We start from the raw sequence: 22,012 nt of genomic DNA, 5'->3' as shown, positions 1-22,012 counted from the left end.
GCAAGCACTTCCATTCTCCACATCATGCTGAGGTGTTGTGATGCACATGTAACTACAACAAGTATTTTCCACAAATAACGTAGTAAAACACTTTTCACTTCACCAAAACAAAGTGTGATTGTGGTTTGTTGTGTGCCCCAGCCCAGTCACTGTTCATTTGTTCACCAGAGAGTTTTGTGCCAAATTTGAATTTTGTTTGCATTTTATCTTTGTTTGTGTGTGTGTGTGTGTGTGTGTGTGTGTGTGTGTGTGTGTGTGTGTGTCTACACTAAAATCTGGAAAGACACACCATTTACACACAAAAGGAATACCATATAAAAGACAACACACACAGCTCAGAAGTGCACAGAAAACACACACACATGCACACACAAAGTTAAAATGCAAACAAAATTCAAATTTGACACCGAACTCTCTGGTGAACAAATGAACACTGACTAGGCTGGGACACACAACAAATCACAATCACACTATGTTTTGGTGAAGTGAAAAGGGTTTTTCTACAGTACTTGTGGAAAATACGTGTTGTAGTTACATGTGCATCACAACACCTCAGCATGCTGTGGAAAATGGAAGTGCTTGCCACATGAAAACGTAAGTAAAAATGAATATAGGTGTGAAAACATCGCGACAAACTAAATTACATTCTAGAAGGTAGGTTAACCCCAGCAAAAACTTTCTCATCAACATCATTTTGTTGCAGATGACAAGCTACCTGTAGTAATTAACACAAGTGACCCAGAAAATTCATGCACACCAAATGTAAAGGTATTTACAAAAAGAAATGATCTACTGTTTGAACTAAAGATGCACATAATTTTATAATCATTTAACAAAAATGTTCACATTACAGAATAAATAAAAATGAAAACCCACTGATAATGGCACAGTGGTGTCCAAACATGTTTGGGTACTGAGAAAAAACTGTGTTTTGCATAACTGGCAGACCTCACGTCCAACAATTTTAACCACAAACAAGGCCAACACAAGGAGCTGCAAATCAAAATGATGAATATTATTCTTTTTAATTTTAATTTGGTCCATTTTGTGTTGGTCTGCTTTTTCAGTTACTTCAGGAGTCAGCAGTGAACATCTCTCTTCCTCATTTGCCCTCCTCATTGTCCACCTTGCCCCTTGTCACTCTTGTCAGGCTGTAGGGGGTTTCACAAAGACAACTTTGAAATTCAGTAATCGCAGCAATATCTTAATCCATGGATCTGAGTGGAAGAGTGGTGCTGTAAGGTTATCTCAGTATTTTAACCATATGCTGAGCTAGGTAACAAAGTGATAAAACACTGGACTCACATTCTGGGGAACAGCTGCCACGTTTCCTTTGAAAAGAAAATTCCTTCCATGTTCTTCCCCAGTCTAAGCCTCTGCTCCATATCAAATGACCTCATCATTTCAGTACATGTATGTGTGTCCAAGTTATTTTAACAATGAGATACTTTCCCTGAGCGACTGACATCAGATAGAAATTGGAGACAGAAGGATGTGTACCCCCTAACATACACAGTATTTCTGTAGTTTGTATTTAATGAAACTACATTGAGATATTTTTGTAGATGTGGTGTTAGATTCTCCTTTTATTTTTGATGAATCGAGATGAGCAGTTCGATACAGTGATGGTCTCCATAAATGAAATAGCATCCAGAGTTTCCAGAATTTTGTAAGGATATAAGTTAGTTAATCAAAAGGGGAGGCATATAATTCCTTGGAACTTAAATTTTCAACCAAGTACATGAAATATTAATGTCTCTCAACAAGATTGTGAAATAGTCAAACAAAATACATCTTTCATGATGAAGTTTGGACTTACAGTTTCCCATAATTTTTAAAAACAAATAGTATTTTAAGTCAAGCATATGAGCCATAATGTGCAGAGAGAGTGTGCAGTAGAGCCCAAAGCTGAATCTTATAAATACTATTCATTAAAGAGATATGCAGTTTGACTGGTGCTTATTGCTATAATTTTTCCCATCAATTCTTGCGCCCTTCACTTCTGGTAACTTGAGTATGTGAAAATGTACTAGGATGTTTAGGATTCTAAGTTAAACTGTACGCTGATAAAAACTAACTGCAAGCAGCAGTCCCCATGTTGGAAAAAGGAAAGGACATTTTACAATAAATGTGGTTTTGATACCAAATTCCATGTTTGACACTATAATATAAATGGATGGATAAAAAATCTACTCGCTTTTGGAGCCTGTGGCTTCTTCGTCTGGCTGAAGAGTTGCAGGGGAAGGAAGAGGGATCAAGGAAAGGGACTGAAGAGGTTTAGGGAAAGGGGTACAGTTCAGAAAAGTCCCCTGGAACCCCGGGTCAGGGGAGACTTAATGAACGGGATGAGAAAGAAACACTGATTATTACGGACTGCACCAGATGAGATTTGAAAACTTCTGAGGTCAGAAAATGAAAGATGCAGAGAACTTAAAAGGCATGAAGGAAGGAATAGTTACTGTGGCGAAATATTGAGATGGAAGGAATTAACATAAATTAAGGCCAGGTTGATGGCGATAACCAAGGACATGTTGTAGCACTAGTTTGCACCTGTTCTGAGAAACTGGTGTCTTGGGGAAGAACCCAGATGGCACATGTGGTGAAACACACACAAAGGTCATGACTGTCATGTTGTAGAGGATGCTCTGCAACAGGATATTGTATGTTGCCAGTATACATCCTCTACCTATGCCCATTCATCCTTACTGATAACTGGTTGGTAGTCATGCTTATTTAAAAGGCTGAATGGTATTTGTATAACAACTGGTGTATGACATGTGTCATTGCACAGGTGGCTCTCCCTTTGATAGTGTATATTTTGCCAGTTACAGGGCTGGAATGCTCCTTGTGCACCCATCTCCCTACCCTGTGGCTCCTACCCATGTGACCACCCCCACCGCAGGACTTGCCATATGCACCCTCCTGCCATCATCTATTCCAGTCCTGTAACTGACAAAATATGTACTATCAAGGGAAAGCCACCTGTGTAATGACACATGTCATATACCAGCCATTATGTAAACACTGTTCTGTCTTTTACATTGACATTACTGCCATCCAGTTATCAGTCAGGATGAATGGGCATAGACAGAGGGTGTGTACAGGCAACACACAATATCCTGTTGCAGAGCATGCACTACAACATGACATTCATGACCTCTGTACCTGTTTTGCCACATGTGCTGTCTGAGTTCTTCCCGCAGACACCAGTTTTTCTGAACTTCACAGGTGCGAACTAGTGCTACGACATGTCCTTGCTTCTTGCCATCAACCTGTCCTTAATTTGCATTTATTCCTTCCATCTCAATATTTCTTCACAGTACCTACTTCTTTCTTCACTCAATTTTAGTTTGCTACATCTTTCATTTTCTGACCTGTCAATTTTTTGCCATTCCCCCTCCTACCTCTGATACATACAATGCAGTTAGCTTTTCACTCTTATTAACCAATGCATGATGTTTTATTAGTAATCTCTGGCTTGCATATTACCCTGTCTTCCACCTTTAAGCTCTCAGGTTTTCAAATCTTGTACGGTGCAGTCCTATCCCGTCTGGTAAGTCTCCCCTGATCCGAGGTTCTAGGTGACTTTTCTGAACTGTACTCATTTCCCTAAACCTCTCAAGTCCTTTCCTTCACCCCTCTTCCTTCCCCCTCAACTCTTCTGCCAGAAGAAGGAGCCACTGGTTCAGAAAGCTTGTAAAAGTTACACCTTTTTGTGTGTGTGTTTTCCTGCTGCTGCTTGGTGAGTAGATTATTTTTATCTATCCATTTATATTGTCAACTTTCATGTTTGTAATGTTATTTTATCCATGTTGAATCTTGTGAATTCTTCAGCTATTGATGACTGTATGTGAATAATGCAATGAGCCACAAATGTTATTAAATTGTTTTATTTCAATTGGTTTCAGGCTATCGTGCTTATTGACAGATGGCTAACATTTACAACTTCATTGATATTTTGGTTAGCAGCATGTCATCTGCTCCTACTCTGCATGAGAATATATGAATATTTAGAGCCACTTTACATATTGTTTCAAAAAACATGCCCATGTTCTTGCATTTGCTTAGATATACTCTTACATGTGTTCCAGTAGATAGCAACTAGTTTTGTTGTGGTCCTGATGGCCATCAAAGGAGAAATGTATATGCTGTTGCATTGCAAACAGCACACGAATTGTAAATATGTTGCTGTGGCACACTTCATAATATTGTTAATGACAGTTATTCACACTTGTGCTTTAAACTCGATCAGTGTTTCTGGTTACAGTGCAAAGAGTATCCATTAAGCATAGATATGAAGATATAATTCATTTCCTATTGAGCACCGATGTAAACCAAGCAAAGAAGACATGCGGGATGTGCAACATGTTAATAACAGAGAAATGCTTGTACTCTGAGATTCACCTTGTTGTTAAAGGCTATATGAAATGTTGCTTTTTTTTCCCAACAACTGCTAGCAGAAATTTTATCAAAATATAAGTCTTCAGATTGCATAGTATGAATTACACACATGTATATGTACAGGACCTTTTGATGCTCATTACAGTTTATAGTTAGTTTAGGAAAATATAAAAGTTAAAAAGGTGGAGGGTAGGATGAAGGCAACACATTTGCTTAATATTGGAGTACAGATTTGCGTAACTTTATATTGACAGCATAAACAGGTTGTTTCGTATTTTTTTTCAAGTGACATAGTATATGTTTTAGGAAGTGTTGAAATAAAGAAAATTTGTTATTAGGCTACTCTGAGTGTGTTGATTTTGGTGTCCGTTCTCTTTCTGTTTTCTAAGGAAATTATGTAGAAATTGTTTGTTAGCTAGCTCCAGTTGCTCCTTTAGATTGCTTTCAGGTGAACTGAGGGTGTGAATATATATTTCTAGTTCCTCCAAGAGGTCCATTTTCTTGTTTTTATTACTAGTATGTAATACCTTGAAGTTTATGTTGATACATGTGAGTGGCTATTGCAGATTTATTTAAAGTTTTTAGTCTAAGGGCATCCATGTGTTCAGAGTGTGAATGTATTTAAGCTTTTGCTGGTGTGGCTAAGATAGACGCTGGGCAATTGTTACAAACAATTTTGTAAATTCCAGATTTTTTGTGGGTTAGGCTGGTGATTATGGTACTGTGGGTTATGTTTAGTTGCACACTTTCATTGGTGTGGAAATTTATTTGAACTTCTGTCTTTCGGAAAAGATTTACAATTTGCCACAAGATTATGTCTAGGAAGTGAATACAGGCAAATAGTTCCTTTTCCGCTGGTGGTTGTGAAATTATTGCAGGTAATTTTATGTTTGTAATTTTATTGTATAGGCAATAAATAATTTGTGTCGCATTCCAAACTGTTTATACATTCAAAAACTGCGAAGTGAAGCTTATGAAGACAGGTCAAGCTCTAAAGTTTAACAAGGCCTCTCTAGCTTTTAATGTAATCCCTGACTACGTAAACATTAACACTAACAGTTAGAGTAAATCTTTTGTACAAATGGCCAAGTGTATGTGCATAGTAATGTGGTTACTAACTGAAATCAAATCCCTCCCTCAAACAAAAAGACACTCTTTATAAATAAATTTATAAACTGCATCTTGATCTCCACAATCGGATGCCTCCTACAGAATTATTGCACATCTTAGATAAGATCAGTAGACAAATAAGCAAAGAACAGGTAACCACCTCCATAATACATAAAAAGAAAATCCAGCCACTTACATCAAAATTAACACATTATCCTACTGACTCCCCTTAAACCCCAGACATTGAATTTTATGATAGAGTAGTAAACACCACCAGTATTTTCATTTGATGAAGATGTACTTAGTTTACTGAATAAAGGTCTCAGGCATAACATTGGACTAAAACTCGATGACAAAATGTCAAAGAATTTATTGCCAACACAAAAATTCTACATCTACATCTACATACATACTCCGCAATCCACCATACAGTGCATGGTGGAGGGTACCTCGTACCACAACTAGCATCTTCCCTCCCTGTTCCACTCCCAAACAGAATGAGGGAAAAATGACTGCCTATATGCCTCTGTCCGAGCCCTAATCTCTCTCATCTTATCTTTGTGGTCTTTCCGTGAAATATAAGTTGGCGGCAGTAAAACTGTACTGCAGTCAGCCTCAAATGCTGGTTCTCTAAATTTCCTCAGTAGTGATTCATGAAAAGAGCACCTCTTTTCCTCAAGCATTTCCGTAACACTCGCGTGATGATCAAACCTACCAGTAACAAATCTAGCAGCCCGCCTCTGAATTGCTTCTATGTCCTCCCTCAATCCGACCTGATAGGGATCCCAAATGCTTGAGCAGTACTCAAGAATAGGTCATATTAGTGTTTTATAAGCGGTCTCCTTTACAGATGAACCACATCTTCCCAAAATTCTACCAATGAACTGAAGACGACCATCCGCCTTCCCCACAACTGCCATTACATGCTTGTTCCACTTCATATCGCTCTGCAATGTTAGGCCCAAATATTTAATCGACGTGACTGTGTCAAGCGCTACACTACTAATGGAGTATTCAAACATTACGGGATTCTTTTTCCTATTCGTGTGCATTAATTTACATTTACCTATATTTAGAGTTAGCTGGCATTCCTTACACCAATCACAAATCCTGTCTAGGTCATCTTGTATCCTCCTACAGTCATTCGACGATGACATCTTCCCGTACACCACAGCATCATCAGCAAACAGCCACACATTGCTATCTACCTTATCCAAAATATCATTTATGTAGATGGAAAACAACAACGGACCTACCACGCTTTCCTGGGGCACTCCAGATGATACCCTCACCTCTGATGAACACTCACCATCGAGGACAACGTACTGGGTTCTATTACTTAAGAAGTCTTTGAGCCACTCACATATTTGGGAACCAATCCCATATGCTTGTACCTTAGTTAGGAGTCTAAAGTGGGGTACTGAGTCAAACGCTTTCCGTAAGTCAAGGAATATGGCATCTGTCTGATACCCTTCATTCATGGTTCGCAAGATATCATGTGAAAAAAGTGCGAGTTGCATTCTAAAGCCGTGCTGATGCCTGGACAGCAGCTTCTCTGTCTCAAGGAAATTCATTATATTCAAACTGAGAATATGTCTGAGAATTACATGTGACCCAGCCAGACTCAGCCCAAGTGAACAAGATGCTGTAAATTTAGAAGCTAAACAAATTATTGCAGGAAATCTACAATCATTGCACAACTCTGGGAAAACTGATAAATAATACCCAGTAAAATTAACAAAAAAAATTGCTAACAACAAATCCCTTGTTGTTAAGACAGATAACAGTAACACTGTAGTAGTTGTGTATGAAGAAGATTACATCAGTAAAACCCCACAATTCTTTCTTCAGAATAACAAAAGAACTGAAGGTGGACACTAAACCTAAATATCAAGCTCAGCTTAGGAAGTTAATTAAGAATTCTGATTACATTTTATTAGATGCTGATGTGTAATATAACATTTTCATGAACCCCTTACTACCTAAGCTTTCAGCCCACCATTCATAAACATCGTTGCCCAATACATCCCAGTGTTGATTCAAGGTACAGCCCTGTGTATTACATCTCTAAGAAGCTTAAAGATACCCCCAACTTTTACACAGTTGAAGACGTCTTTGCCAAAAAAAATCCCCAAGAACTTATTGATAACATCACTGATGTTCACATACCAGACAATGTTAGATTTGCATCCCTGGACATTGTTAATTTGTACATGCATACCTGTCCTTGAAGTTCAAGTAAAAAAAATAAAAAAGAGCTTTAGATATAAAGACATTAGAATTAATTCTATTTCCCATTCAGCAAGATGATCTATATACAGCTAGATGGTCTAGCAATTTAAAGCAGTCATACAGGTCTTTTAGATGATATTTATATCAACCATTTGGAAAATAAGTTTTTCAGGACCAATACCCATTTAACCCTTTCACTGCTATGGATGTATATGTAATGCTACAGCATTCCCCAGATGCTATGGACATGTATACATGTCCTACTACACCATTCTCCAGGTGCTGTGGATTTGCTGCAGACAAGTTACTTCCATATCTTGGCAAATAAAAAAGTTTTGAGTATTTATCATACAACATGTGTGCCTCATTGTGTGCTATCATGTGTAAAAATCCTTTGTTTCGATATCTTGAATCTTTTATAAGATATGATGACTGTTACGACCACACGGTTCGTGATGTGTAAGGGAGAGAATGGGTGTGTTGTGTGCATTTGTCCATCAGATATAAAACCCAGTAACTCAAGAATGAACTGATATATCATTCTGCTCTCGATTTTAAATAAAATTTTATACCCTATCGACATTTCATTCACTGCAATGTATGAGCTAAAGTCAACCATACACAAAGTTTGCAGAATGCATTTTTATCTCTACAAACTCTTAAAATTTTGTGCAATGTTTTACTGAATTTGGTGCACTGCAGTAAGTGCGAGGGATTAGAAAAAGAAATTCGTTTCTTATTTTCAGAAAATCGGATGATAAGTATTACATATTGGCTGGAATGCTGTCTCTAGCATAAACACCAGCATATGGCAAGCAGTACAGCCATATCAAAATTACTCTCAGCATGGAAAGCAGAGCATTTCTGTAGCAGTGAAAGAATTAAGAGATAAACTTATTTATTACAAAAGGCATGTTGGAGAGACAAACATCATTTTCAATGATACAGTAAATGAAATAGAATCATTTTCAAATGCCATGAGGGACGTGCACCTAACTTCAAATTAACCGTTGAACATCAGACAGATAAGGGTATCAGTTTCCTTTATCTTAGAATAAAAAAAAGCTGAATCATAAGCATGATTCTGAAATTCATAGAAAACCTGTGACCAAAGATGTAATTATAAGTAGTTCTTCATGCCACAGTGCAGAATATGTCTATTTCAGGTCTATTTAAACTGTATAATTAAAATGCCCCTCAGTTCATTTGCCAAGGAAAAGTAAATCCAAAACTGTAGCTAAATATAATGGTTATGACCCACAAATAATTGACTGCCTGTATAATAAAATTAAAAATAGAAAATTACTTGCAGTAAATTCACAACCACCAGCAGAAAAAGAACAGTTTGTATGCATTCCCTTTCTAGGAACAATCTCATAGCAAGTCGCAAATCTTTTCCAATGGATAGGAGTTCAAATCAGTTTTCACACCAATAACACTGTGCAACAAAAAATAATCCATAGCAACAAAATTACCAATCTAGACCTCGAAAAATCAGGAACGTACAAATTGTTTGTAACAATTGCCCAAGCTTATATCTTGGTCAGATCAGCAGAAGCTTTCAGATGAGATACTGTTAACACATGGATGTCTTTAGACTATAAAATTTAAATAAATCTGCAATAGGTACTCATATGGAACAACATAAACAGTCTGTTTCTAGCATTAAAAATAACTTGGAGGGCTGGTTCCGGCGGAGGTTCGAGCCCTCCCTCGGGCGTGGGTGTGTGTGTTTGTCCTTAGGATAATTTAGGTTAAGTAGTGTGTAAGCTTAGGGACTGATGACCTTAGCAGTTAAGTCCCATAAGATATTACACATTTGAACATCTTACATACTATTAATAAAGGTAATAAAATGGATCTCTTGGAGGAACTAGAAAGATATATTCCACACCTTCAGTTCACCCCAATGCATTCTAAATGACAGACTGGAACTAGCTAACAAACAATTTCTACATAATTTCCTTGGACTGTTCACACAAAGTAAACACAGCATAGACCTCAAACAGTCAAAAATCTGCACAAGAATATCCTCACTGCAATAGAAAACCACCAACAATACATAACATTCTAACTCCTACTATAGAAAACAAAGAGAAAGAACAGACACACTGAGGTTAGCCTAGTAACATTTTTTGTAAACATTTTATCAGCTTCTAATACATACTACTATGTAACTTGAGAAAAATTGAAACAACCTATTTATGATGTCAGTATAAAGTTATATAAATCTTTACTCCAACGTTAAGCAACTGCGTTGCCTTCATCCTACCATTCACCTTTTTAATTTTGTATTTCCTCAAACTAACTTATAAACTATTGTTATCACCAAAAAGTCTGTGTATATAAATGTGTGTACATATGTCTTAATTTATAGTATGCAGTCTGATAACTTTATAATCTTTCATTAAAATTTCTGCTAAGAGTTGTTGAAGAAAATAAAATAAAAACAACCTTTCTATAGTCCTTTAAAAATAAGTTCACTCTTGGAGTACAAGCATTTTTCTGTTATTAACATGTTGCCATGGAGGTATAATAAGGGGAAGTGGCACTACAGACACACACTATAAACTGCTTTGAAGCTGGTGCCGCCCTGTAAGTAGCAATTAAAAGTTACCAGACTGCTATTTACAATTGCTTCCTGTTCTTAATTTCTGTTGTGCCCATGGAAAAATTGTTTTAAATAGTAAATGTTACTGTGACTTTTTTTGTTTATATATATATATATAAACAAAGATGATGTGACTTACCAATGAAAGTGCTGGCAGGTCGACAGACACACAAACGAACACAAACATACACACAAAATTCAAGCTTTCGCAACAAACTGTTGCCTCATCAGGAAAGAGCGAAGGAGAGGGAAAGACGAAAGGATGTGGGTTTTAAGGGAGAGGGTAAGGAGTCATTCCAGTCCCGGGAGCGGAAAGACTTACCTTAGGGGGAAAAAAGGACGGGTATACTTTTTCCCACGTGGAATGTTTCCCTCATTATATATATATATAGGTGGTGTGTGGGTCTGCTCCTGTGAACTGCTTCTGTAATATAGGCCGAGAGTGAAGGAAGCGAGTAGGAGCAGGAGAGGTGAAGCACTTTGGTATTGCGTATAACTTTAATACTTTTAATAGAGTCCAAAACACAAGTAAATATCAAATGCGTACATAACTTTGGCTAGTATGAGCACGTAGGTGTGAAGCCATAGACCATGTCTAATCATGTGAAGTTAGGATGACTGTTCTGTATAATCTCAAAACTAACAAATACTCATTTCTGTCCAAATTTTAACTGAACGTAACTAATACAAAGTGTCAATATCAAGCTAGCCCACTCGGTAGTAGAAGCGATATTTCCAGGCCATCTGCTGTTAATGACAAGAGGCAGAAATCAAGACGGCACTCACTGAGCTCCACAGCATCGGCCAGAGAACGCTGTGGTCGGCGTAGTTAGTCTTCTCTCGTAGTACCAACTTGCGAGAGCGTGCACCTATGTTGTGGCATTGTAACTATCGACGCCACAAATTTTTTCTATAACACAGTGTCAGAAAGACATTTTCAGACGTTTTTCTGATCTTAAAGGCATATTTGGTCCATTAATATGATGCATTTGGCCTCTTTAATGTAAATTCCTTTTTGTTACACATTTTGTATAACAGAGAAGTGAATTATGTGATGGAAAAAGGCTGCTTTTGTAATCCTGCAATTTCTTTAATAAAAAAACTACAAAACTGGTGTTCTGTCTATGTCCTCTTCCTGAAAATGATGAGAACATATTTTACTATGTCTGGATGGTTTACAATATTTCCTTCTCACAGTTCTCATCCAGAGTGCTCTTCAAGTTGTAGTGATAGGAAATCTAAAGTAAAATAACAGAAATAAAATCACTACAGTAAAAGTAACCAGCACAACTAAGATTCATATACACAGAAGAAAATACAGCTTGAAGGAAATGTGACACTTTAGACTATAATTAGACCAAGTAGTATACTTGTAAATGATGCAAGCTGATATTTTTTGTATCAGAATACTTCCACCAGAAGCTAATGTTTGGTGCTATTAAGATGACGGACGTTAGCTTCAAGTTCATGATGTCATGACAACACCCTGTATTATACCTCACCTGTGTTACACATCACACACATCATCTGTGCTCAATAGGTAATGAATTATATCTTTGTTTAGTGGATACCTTTTGCACCGTAAACAAAAACATCAATCAAGTGTAAAGAAAATGCGTGACTCCTTAACAGTTTAAAGCTCATGTGCAACTCCATAACAGTTATTAAGAATATTATGAAGTATTGTGAAGTGTATCACAGTGGTGCATTTACAATGTGTGTGCTCTTTGCAACACAACACCGTGTACATCATCTCTGATAAGCATCAGGACCATAAAAAAACTAGTTGCTATCCTTTGGAACACATGTTAAGTGTTTAAAAATATTTCACCTTATATCTAAATCAATGTAAGCACAGAGTCATGTTTTTATCAGTGAAACAACAGATAAAGTGACTCTAAATATTAAAATATTCTTGTGCACTGTACGAGCAGATGACATGCTGCTAATCAAAACAGCAATGTGACTAGAAATGTTAGCCATTTGGCAGTGGGCATGGTAGCCCAAAACCAGTTATGGGACTGAAATAAAGCAATTTAAAAGCATTTGTGGCTGACTGTTATCCACCAACCTTTATGTCTGTGTGTATGTAATTTTGTCTCTGAGATTGTCCATGGAGATCTGTCCTAATGTTATCTAATCTTTTTATCACTAAGCCATCCAACAATTCCAAGCAAGTCATTACACAAACTTTAAGATGAAAACTGCACAGCGACAGTGTTAGTTTGAGTTGATTATTATAAGCAAACTATCTGCTGTTTATCTAATTATTTTTGTATTATTTAATGCGGTGTTTATTAATGAATACCGAGTGAGGTGGCACAGTAGTTAGCACATTGGGCTCACATTCAGGAGGACTACAGTTCAAACCCATGTTCAGCCATCGAGATTTAGGTTTTCTGTGATTTCCTTAAATCACTTTAGGAAAATGCTGGAATGGTTCCTTTGAAAGGCATGGCCAATTTCCTTCCCCAACATTGACCCAATCCGAGCATGTGCTCTGTCTCTAATGACCTCAATGTCAACGGCGCATTATACCCAATCTTCCTTCCTTCCTTTTATCAGTGGATCAAATGGCAACTAGTACTGCCAATAGCACACTTAAAATCCAGCATTTTTCAAGATAATTTTTGTTTGTTTCTGCTATTGTGGATCACAATACACATTACAGCCACAATACTGTGATGCTAGAAGGTAGTTTTGATGGAATTCATTGTCAAGGATAAACAGGACATCAATACATAGTACAAAAGTAGGAGATGGAAATAAATGTTAAAACTCAGATAGCCTGGAGTTGGTCACAGGTAGAATACATGAAGTGGCATGAAAAAGATTGTGATTTCCATGTAGGTCTGGAAGTAAGAAGCAGAAACAGTCACTGTGTTTAAAAGCTTTGCTGGTGGCTGTGACAAATATTAAGTGCTTCATTAGTGTGTATGACAAAAGGAAGATGCCTTGAATATGAAATCTGTATATACCAGGCTCAGAAGTGTTGAATTGTCATGTAAAATTTCACTGCCTAAGTGGGAAGGGAGTACGGTGCTGTGAAGATGTTTGTGGATATTCATGTGGGAAAATAACTATGAAACAGGGAACAGAGAGGAGCAGAGACTATAATGGAAATGGGGATGGGTGGTAGACAAACCAAGAATGTTTTGTTCATACTGCAATGTACTCCATCCCCACCACTGGTAAATACCACAACTTTAAATGCAAAACAACATGTGGAACCATGTGTACTGTTTACCAACTAACATGTGTTTACATCATCCCTTTTTATATCGGAATGATCTCTGCTATACTGGCTGAGCACATGAACTGTTTCAGAATAACTGTACCTTGGGGATACATAGTAGTCAGTTGTTAGTCATGCTGTACAGTGTGACTCATTTGATCTGAGTGTCTGGTACACCACAGGAGCCATTTGGATCCTTCTACCGAGTACTAGATACCTTAAACTCTCGAGATGGGAATTAGGGCTCCCCCATATTCTTGCATTCTACCACCTCATTGACGTAACCTCTGTTAACAATCACTGGTTTTTTTCTTTGGTAGAATTTTATTATGTATTTAGTTATTTACTGTCTTACATTTTATCTTTATTTGGTTCCATCATCCTTCCCCCCCCCCCCCCCCCCCCTCCCCCGCCTTCTCTCTCTCTCTCTCTCTCTATCTCTCTCATTTTGCTTTTTCCCAGTCTTCTTTTCCATTTTCCCCCCAGCCTGTAATTACACTAATCATTTCACTTGTCATTTCTCTTCCTCATTAACACATTTTTATTTCTCACTCTGTCCGAAGCAAACACATTCACCGAGCGAGGTGGCGCAGTGGTAAGACACTGGACTCGCATTCGGAAGGACGACGGTTCAATCCCGCGTCCGGCCATCCTGATTTAGGTTTTCCGTGATTTCCCTAAAATCACTCCAGGCAAATGCCGGGATGGTTCCTATGAAAGGGCACGGCCGACTTCCTTCCCCATCCTTCCCTAATCCGATGAGACCGATGACCACGCTGTCTGGTCTCCTTCCCCAAACCAACCAACCAACAAACAACAACAAAACAAACACATTGCTTACCAATGTACTTATTTGGACCTTCTCTTCTCTTTCGTGACTTTTTCTTTATCTTTGCTTCCCATCATTCTTACAACAGCTGGGTTCCTCTCAGGAGGTTTGAGTGACCTGTCCCTTCTTTCCAACCTTCCTTTCTTTCTTCTGTGAAGAAGAAACTTAAAGGTTCATAAAGCTGAGTGCAATTCTGTACTGTTAAGTGTGTCTGTCAGCAAGTACTAGAGGTCTGCCTGCTGAAGGTAGTATTGGCCAGCCATTGTGTTCCCTTGTAATTTTACAAGTAAGTTCATTGCTTCATTCCAAGATATAAGAAAAGGCTGAGAATAATAGGTAAATTAGAGAGCATTCAGAAACGTGCTAGAGCAACATGTATGCATATTGTTGAAGACCATAATGCTAAAATTTAGAGTTGGCCTTTATCCAGCAGGGGATTTCAAAAGAGTGATGAAGATGATGAATGTTAGTAGCAGCTTATATAACAGAAACATGAGTCACTATTTTGTTCTGATGGGCCCAGATGCATTTCATTATACTTACATTCTGTCAGAGTAGAGTTCAAATCACATTCTGGCCATTTATATGTATGTTTTCTGCAATTTCCTTGATTAAGCTGATGCTGGAATGGTTTTTTGAGACGTTCATGGCTGATTTCTTTTCCCATTGTTAACCTGTCTGAGCGTTGTGCTCCATCTCCAATGACTAGATCACTGTAATAAATTAATCCCTAATCTTGCTTCCTTCTTTCATTCTTAATCTACATTCCATTCCTCTGCAGATGTTATTGTTTACTACTAAGAAAATATTAGGAAAGTGTATTTTATTCATAGTAAAATGTAAATTTTTTGTGGGATATGCTGCAGAGGTTCAACTACTTAAACTGAAAAATGTCGTTATTTGTATCCATTGGGTTTCTTTCTTTTGTGAAGCTTGTGCATTATGTTATAAATGTAACACTGTAGTCTTTGTATTTGTGGTGAATGTGTGTTGTGTGTTGCTGTGTTTTGTAATGATGTCAGTGATGATGGTGGTGGTTATGATGATGATGATGATGATGATGATGATGATAATAAGAGTGAAGGAAAATGGTGAAACCTAGTGCTGGCACATAGCTTACTTCTCTCTAATAGCAACAAGAGGGTTGTGGAGCTTAAATGCCCCAATCTGATTGATGGATTACAGTCAGCAGTTTCACATGTCCTCACTGCGTAAGATATGTGGAAGGGATAGTAAGAACAGGGAGATAAAAGTTAACATAAAATATAAAATAAGTTTCTGAAAATAACAAAAAAAAAAAAAAAGAGTTAGCTACAAGAAATGCCCTTTGGGAATAATGGAAAAGGTGTGTGTAGAAAAGAAGCTGGAACAAGTTTCATTGCAGAATATAAGTGATAGTTCGCAGTTGATGCTGGAGTTTGGGGTGTTGATTGTAGTTCAGGAAAACCGTGTATGGACAGTAATATTATAGAGAATGGTTTTACATAAGATCAGCACCTAACAACAGCAGAGGTGATGAATGCATAGAAACATTTGAAACAGTGTATAAAGCATCAAGAATGATATCTACAGTAGATTAAGTAGAGGCTATGTGGAAAGATATGAGAGTAACTGTGACAATTAAAAGAGAATACAACATAATAGATTAAAGAGTAAGGAAACATAATGTAGGAAATATTTTGAGGCATCATTGGAGGTACAGAATCAAGAAACAGATTGTGAGGAAGAGAGATAAAGTAAGGTGACAGTATATGGAAATACAAAATTGATACGAAACATGAATTGTGGGGTGTCAAGCAAAATTAAAAACATTTTTGGAAAGCTGACTGAGAAATTGAGCTAAAGAGGAGAAGGGTACAGTTTATATTTTTGTACCTTTTAATTGTAACAGCAATATACATAATTGTGAAAGTAATAGGAAAACAAGGATGAATCAAGATTACTGCCCCTCATTTCTGCTAAGCAGATACGCTCGGTTTGATTATTTCAACTTAGACCTTGCCATATTTAATGTTTACTGTCAATGACTTTGGACATATTCTTTTTGTAACATCATTTTCAGTACCACAGTTTCAAAATCCTTTATGTCACAAGACTCAACTCATACTGACATTCTTTCTGTGTTGCTGACTAACATATGTTTCCTGAAGTAAATGGCCACACCTTCACCTTTATGTTGTATTCTGTCATGAAATGATTCTAGAGTGTAATATTGTAATCAGATTAATGAATTCTATTCATAGATTTCTAGTGTTCCATAACTACTGCATGAGAAGCCAGTTCTGTAATTAATGATTCAAAAACATTGGCACTTTTTATTTTCAGCCTTCTATGCTGTAATTGAAATTTTTTTTTCTGTTGTTGGTGTTCGTATTTATGAGCCACACATGAATTATATACATTGAAATTTCTAGTTTTGAAACTGCTGATGTGATTGACATTTACACTAAATTTTTTCTATGATTCAGCATAGTCACAGAATTGAATGTCACACCTTATATAACTGTACTGCTTATTTTATGATGACTTCTACTGTAAAATCTGATGGTTACAGTTTGCCCTTGGTCATTTGCTTGTAAATTAATATTGTGTCCTCATCTTGCCAGAATAAATTTAATGCTCATTTTCGTAATGTTGAGTGCTGAATTATGCACCATCTATATTGACTTTCTTGTTGGAAGAAACTTTTTGTACTTTAACATAAGTTGGAAAAAATGCAGTTATGTCTCATACTTTTACTTTCTGTAGGGAAACTCTCCTGTCCTGTCTTGATCACATTGCAATTGTTCTTTCCATGTGACTCACAAATACTGCTCACTTCACTTCCACTGTTCATGGCAGAATGTGCTACAGTGGATGTATTGTGTTCCGAATGTACAATTCTTTCACATTTTTGTTGGATTTCTGCTTTTTTGAATATGGGTGTTATGCAACACATTTGCCCACTTATTGAAGAAGTCAAGATTTATTTTGGAAATTTCAGCATAGTTTGCATCAACATTGTCTCACATTATGCTGCTTGAAATCTGTCTGCACTCATTTTTAACTTATTGATAATAAGTAATATACATTTATTCAGTTTCAAAATTTAATCCTTAAAATTGGTGAACACTATCTTCTTATAAGTGAAATGAAAATTTTTTGTGCAGAAATACGTAACTGATTTTTAAATTTGACAGCACTTTGGAACTGATATGTGAAAGAGATAAAAAGTATTCATGGAGTTTTGTCAGACATAATGCCTGCCAAAGGAAAAGAGCAGCCAGGGAATGTGCCAACTGAGACATTTAGTTCATCTCTCACTGCCGAATGGAACTGAACCAAAACCAAAAATGTAAGAGTGAGAAAACAATTCAAACTTAGGAGTAAATTGCAAAAGTAAGATAACAGGTATGTCAGATGTGTGGTTGAGAATAATGCAGTAAATGGAAAAGAATGTTAGTGTTTGCCATCAAGTTGGTAATGAAGTCATTACAGACTGTGTACAAGCACTTATTGTGGAAAAATGAGGAAGGATATCAAGCATGTCAGTTTCTAACTAACCATCCTGAAATTTGTCTAAAGTGATTTTGGGAAACTAAGAGAAAACTAAATCTAGATAACCAGTTTGGGAATTGAACTGCTGTAATGAGATTCCAGTGCCTTAACGACTGTACAAAGTTGTTCTGTGAATAAATGGAAGAGAGACAGGGAGGATGAATAAAAAAAGAAATAAAGCCTGTACATCTGTAATTCAGTAGTTCAGATGGTGTCAGAGTATTAATAAAGAAATTTGGCATTTAAAGTGACTTTGACCTTCAGAAATATTTTGTGTGCAAGTATTGAAAGTACCTAGTGACAATGTGATTAGGATCTCTCATAGCTGACTACATGGTGATGTTTTACAATTGAATAACTCCAATACCATGTGCATAGTAAAGCAATACTTCATTGATTCAAATGTCTCTTTTTTTTCTGAACGATATATAGCAGAAATTTAAAACAAATAATGGAATGACTTACTTAGACTTAGTATGTCCTGTGCTATGTAGCATATCGGGCAACAGGTTTCCTCCAGTGTACTCAGTCAGTTTCTACATTTCCAGCTCCCTACCAGTTCGTATCCATGCACTGAAGATCCTTTGCAAAAGTTCGTTTCTAGGTGCTAAAAGGTCTTCTTCTACTTCTGTATCCATCTGTTCATTTCCATAACAATCCTTATTAGGGGATTCTTCCATTTTTTATGTGTAGAACATGCTCCATTCTTTCAGCCACAATTTTATACAGACTGCGTAGACCACCTCGTCTCAGCAACTCATCATTTGAAATTTGGTCTTAATAGCTGATCTTCAAAATCTGCCTCAAGTATTGTTAGTGATAAACATTGAGCTTGTGTGTGCTGATTTTGCTGACATTTTCTGTGTCTCACATGCATATATGGCCATCAGTAGGATGGTAGGGGAGTACAGCCAAAGCTTTGTGGATATACTTACAGAGTGTAATTGCCATGTGCATTTAGATGGCATTTGTTGGAAGGCTTGAGACATAAAAAGTTAGAAACTTCTCCTTCTGTTATGTTTTCTACTGTCTTGAATAACTGAATTCCATATTCAGTGCAGTTGTACACAAAATATATAAAATTTACTCGAATATGTTAACCCTCCTGGTACCACTGGGGGCAATATGACCCCATAAGTAAATTGGAAATGTAGATCTTCCTTGTTTTTGAAACTATTATTTTCAAACTATGGCTTTCTCCATCTGAGTCTATTGTATCCAATGATGTTTTGTTCATTTTTGTATTTACAACACATTAAAATGTATTCATGATTTTTGCACTGAATGCCAACATGACCCCAATCTAAATTTCTTTTTGTTTCTTAAACATAATATTTATGAAAACATGATCATTACTGGTAACATTGAACAATTGTAGAATATTTTTTTAAAATTTTGGTACATTAAAACACTGCCAGTATATTCGGTGTCAATCATTTGGGGTCTACATGACCCTGGTGGTACTCAGTGAGACAAAAATCCTGGTAACACGGGGGTTAATTCAGTTGGTTCTATCAATGTTCCCATCTATAGTGACACAATTAGTTTTATGATGAACTTGCTTAGTTAAAAGTTCTAGATATCTGGAAATTCTACTCCAGTATGTAATGGAAAGGCATTTTGGGCAGATCCATAGAATTCAAGGTATTGTGACTACTCATTTGAAAGCAGATACTCCATTCTTTCTGAAAACATAATTTGCATTAACTAAAGCTAATTAACTTACAAAATAACTGGCGGTGAAAGTTCAGATCAACATATTTTCCATTGCTTATTTCACCTTTATGCTTTCAAGATTCTGGCCTTCGACATGGTACTTTTGTTACTATATTTGTTCAAAATCAGATAATACCCATTACTAATTACTTAGGCCACTAATTAAGATTTTGCATAATTTATCATAATCCGAAATTATTTTGAATGTGGGTGCCATACTCATAGGGTGTGTATTCTGAACATGAAATTGTAACGATGTTGCATATACTTTTATAATTCATTAATCTCAAAACTTTTCTTAGGCCAGAAAACAGTTAAGTCTTATAGTCCATTCAGTACAGCAAAACTAACCTAGCCAATTTCCAAAATATTATATAGTTTCTGTGCTTAGCAAATATCTGTATGGCTCTCGTTAAATAGGCCACCATGTAATGTGTCATGTGTCGTCTCAGTGTCAGTATCTTGTAATTATTTCACATTGTGTATTTGCATTCGACTATGATTAACTTTGACAATGGTGTATTGGTAAGATAACTGTCCAGTTCAGTTGTAGAAAGTGTTTAATATGAACATCCTTTCATTGTGCTATCTCATCTAATTGTAATGTTTTTTGCTCAGCCTGTGAAATGTTATGCTACTAAGGGAAATTATTCTTTGAATGAACATAGTGACTAATACTGTGAGTGTTCTGTTGATCGTCCTTTTTGCCACACTAAACAATTGCTAATTATTTTCTCAAGGGTAGGTCTACTGCACTAAAACTGGATAGAAAGAACTGTAACTAAGTGCAATATGTAACATTCCTTTACCTGCATTTAACAGAAACTTGTGAAACCTGAACTGGCCATCAACCGTTAACCTTTCAAAAGTGGCAATATCCACCATTAAATACTATGTAGGCTACTTTATTTGAACTATTCTTCTGTAATCAACAGTATTCAGCATGTTACAGTGATTGAGAGAAATGATGCCAGCTGCTGAGGGCAACAAAGCAGATGAAGTGTATTATTTACAGACTGAAGAAGATTTTCTACTTCTGCTGGCGATGTCTGCATTTACATTGCCATTATTACAGATAAGGCCGCTGAGATATGGAAATTAGTCAACATCTTGTAGTACCTTCTGTTACACATTACTTTTGTGCCCTTTGTTTTTGTTTTGTCACTATTTATTATTTGCCCTACAGAACTGGTCATTCCATCCTGTGTGGCTGTCATTAATTGTAACCTTGTTGTGTTTCTGCCAGATCCATAAGTGTAGATTGCTCATTAAAATCTATACCTGCATTGGAGTTGCCCATAGTTTTTCTCATTATGAAATTTATGACTAATATTAAAATGAATGGTGACAAAATGGAACTTTGTCTGATGCCTGTCAGAACACTAAGGAAAGTGTTGTTCCCTCCTTCTGTTCTTATACAGCAACACAATCGTGATATAGATTTCTTAAAACATCAATGAGACTGACAGGGATTCCATATACCCTCACAATGGAATGAAAGGTGGATGATAACGAGAAGTATATGCAATAAGTCACTGAGAATATATTGATAATTATCTTTTTTTATAGGCTAAGTTTATAATGCTGGAATTTAAGTGGACCTTGGGATGTGGTAAACAAGAAATACAGAGTTATTATATAAACTGAAGGAGAAAAAAAGGATGCAGTAGTGTCTGGAAGTAATGCCTAAAATTATGTTGTGAAGGAGGGAGAACATGCTCGAAGGGGGGGGGGGGGTGAAATGGTAGGTGAAATTGAAATATTTTAGACGCAAAAAAAGTACAAGGAGGGATGGCTTCAGTCTATCAATTCTCACTCTAAATCCCCCAAAACTGTCATTATTTCAAAATTCCTTTATGTGATGAGGTGCAACAAGTTAGATAATTGACAAAGATGTGGGACATACTAGGCTTCTTATGGGTGTGAGATGTACCTTTTCTCCTATGGTTTGTTTTAGACAGGGAGCTGCCATTAGCTGTTTCCTGTACTGAAATTCTTCACAGTTTCTACAAAATAAATAAAAAAATAAATAAATAAATGAAAAGAAAAGTGAACCACATTAATTTGCTACAATCCCATACAGATCTTTAAGTACAGCTGGCGCATTTAATGTAGTGGCTACAGACCTGTACTGGTATGCCTACACATAAGTCTGTGTGTGCTACTGTCCATGACTGGTACTTCCATCTCCCCTTATAGATGACTTGGAATTTCAGCAGTTTAAATTACTTCATGCACATGAATGCTAAAATACTAAATATGTTCACAGGTACATGATGACTTGCAGCAATCCTGCACTAGTGTAGTTGGAAATAGAGCCTTTGTATTAAGTGCTGCCATT

At 36.7% G+C, this 22,012-nt stretch overlaps 1 protein-coding gene across 3 annotated transcripts in view; it reads left to right on the top strand.

Annotated features, from left to right (window-relative positions):
* The window catches only part of LOC126184903 (serine/arginine repetitive matrix protein 2-like), a 166,415-nt gene that overhangs the window by 62,659 nt on the left and 81,744 nt on the right, over positions 1 to 22,012 (top strand). The gene's annotated exons all lie outside the window — the stretch shown is intronic.

Source organism: Schistocerca cancellata, chromosome 4 (genome assembly GCF_023864275.1).
Source record: "Schistocerca cancellata isolate TAMUIC-IGC-003103 chromosome 4, iqSchCanc2.1, whole genome shotgun sequence".
Classification (NCBI taxonomy): domain Eukaryota; kingdom Metazoa; phylum Arthropoda; class Insecta; order Orthoptera; family Acrididae; genus Schistocerca; species Schistocerca cancellata.
Note: the sequence above shows the minus strand (reverse complement) of the source record. Positions and strands in the feature narration are given on the sequence as shown.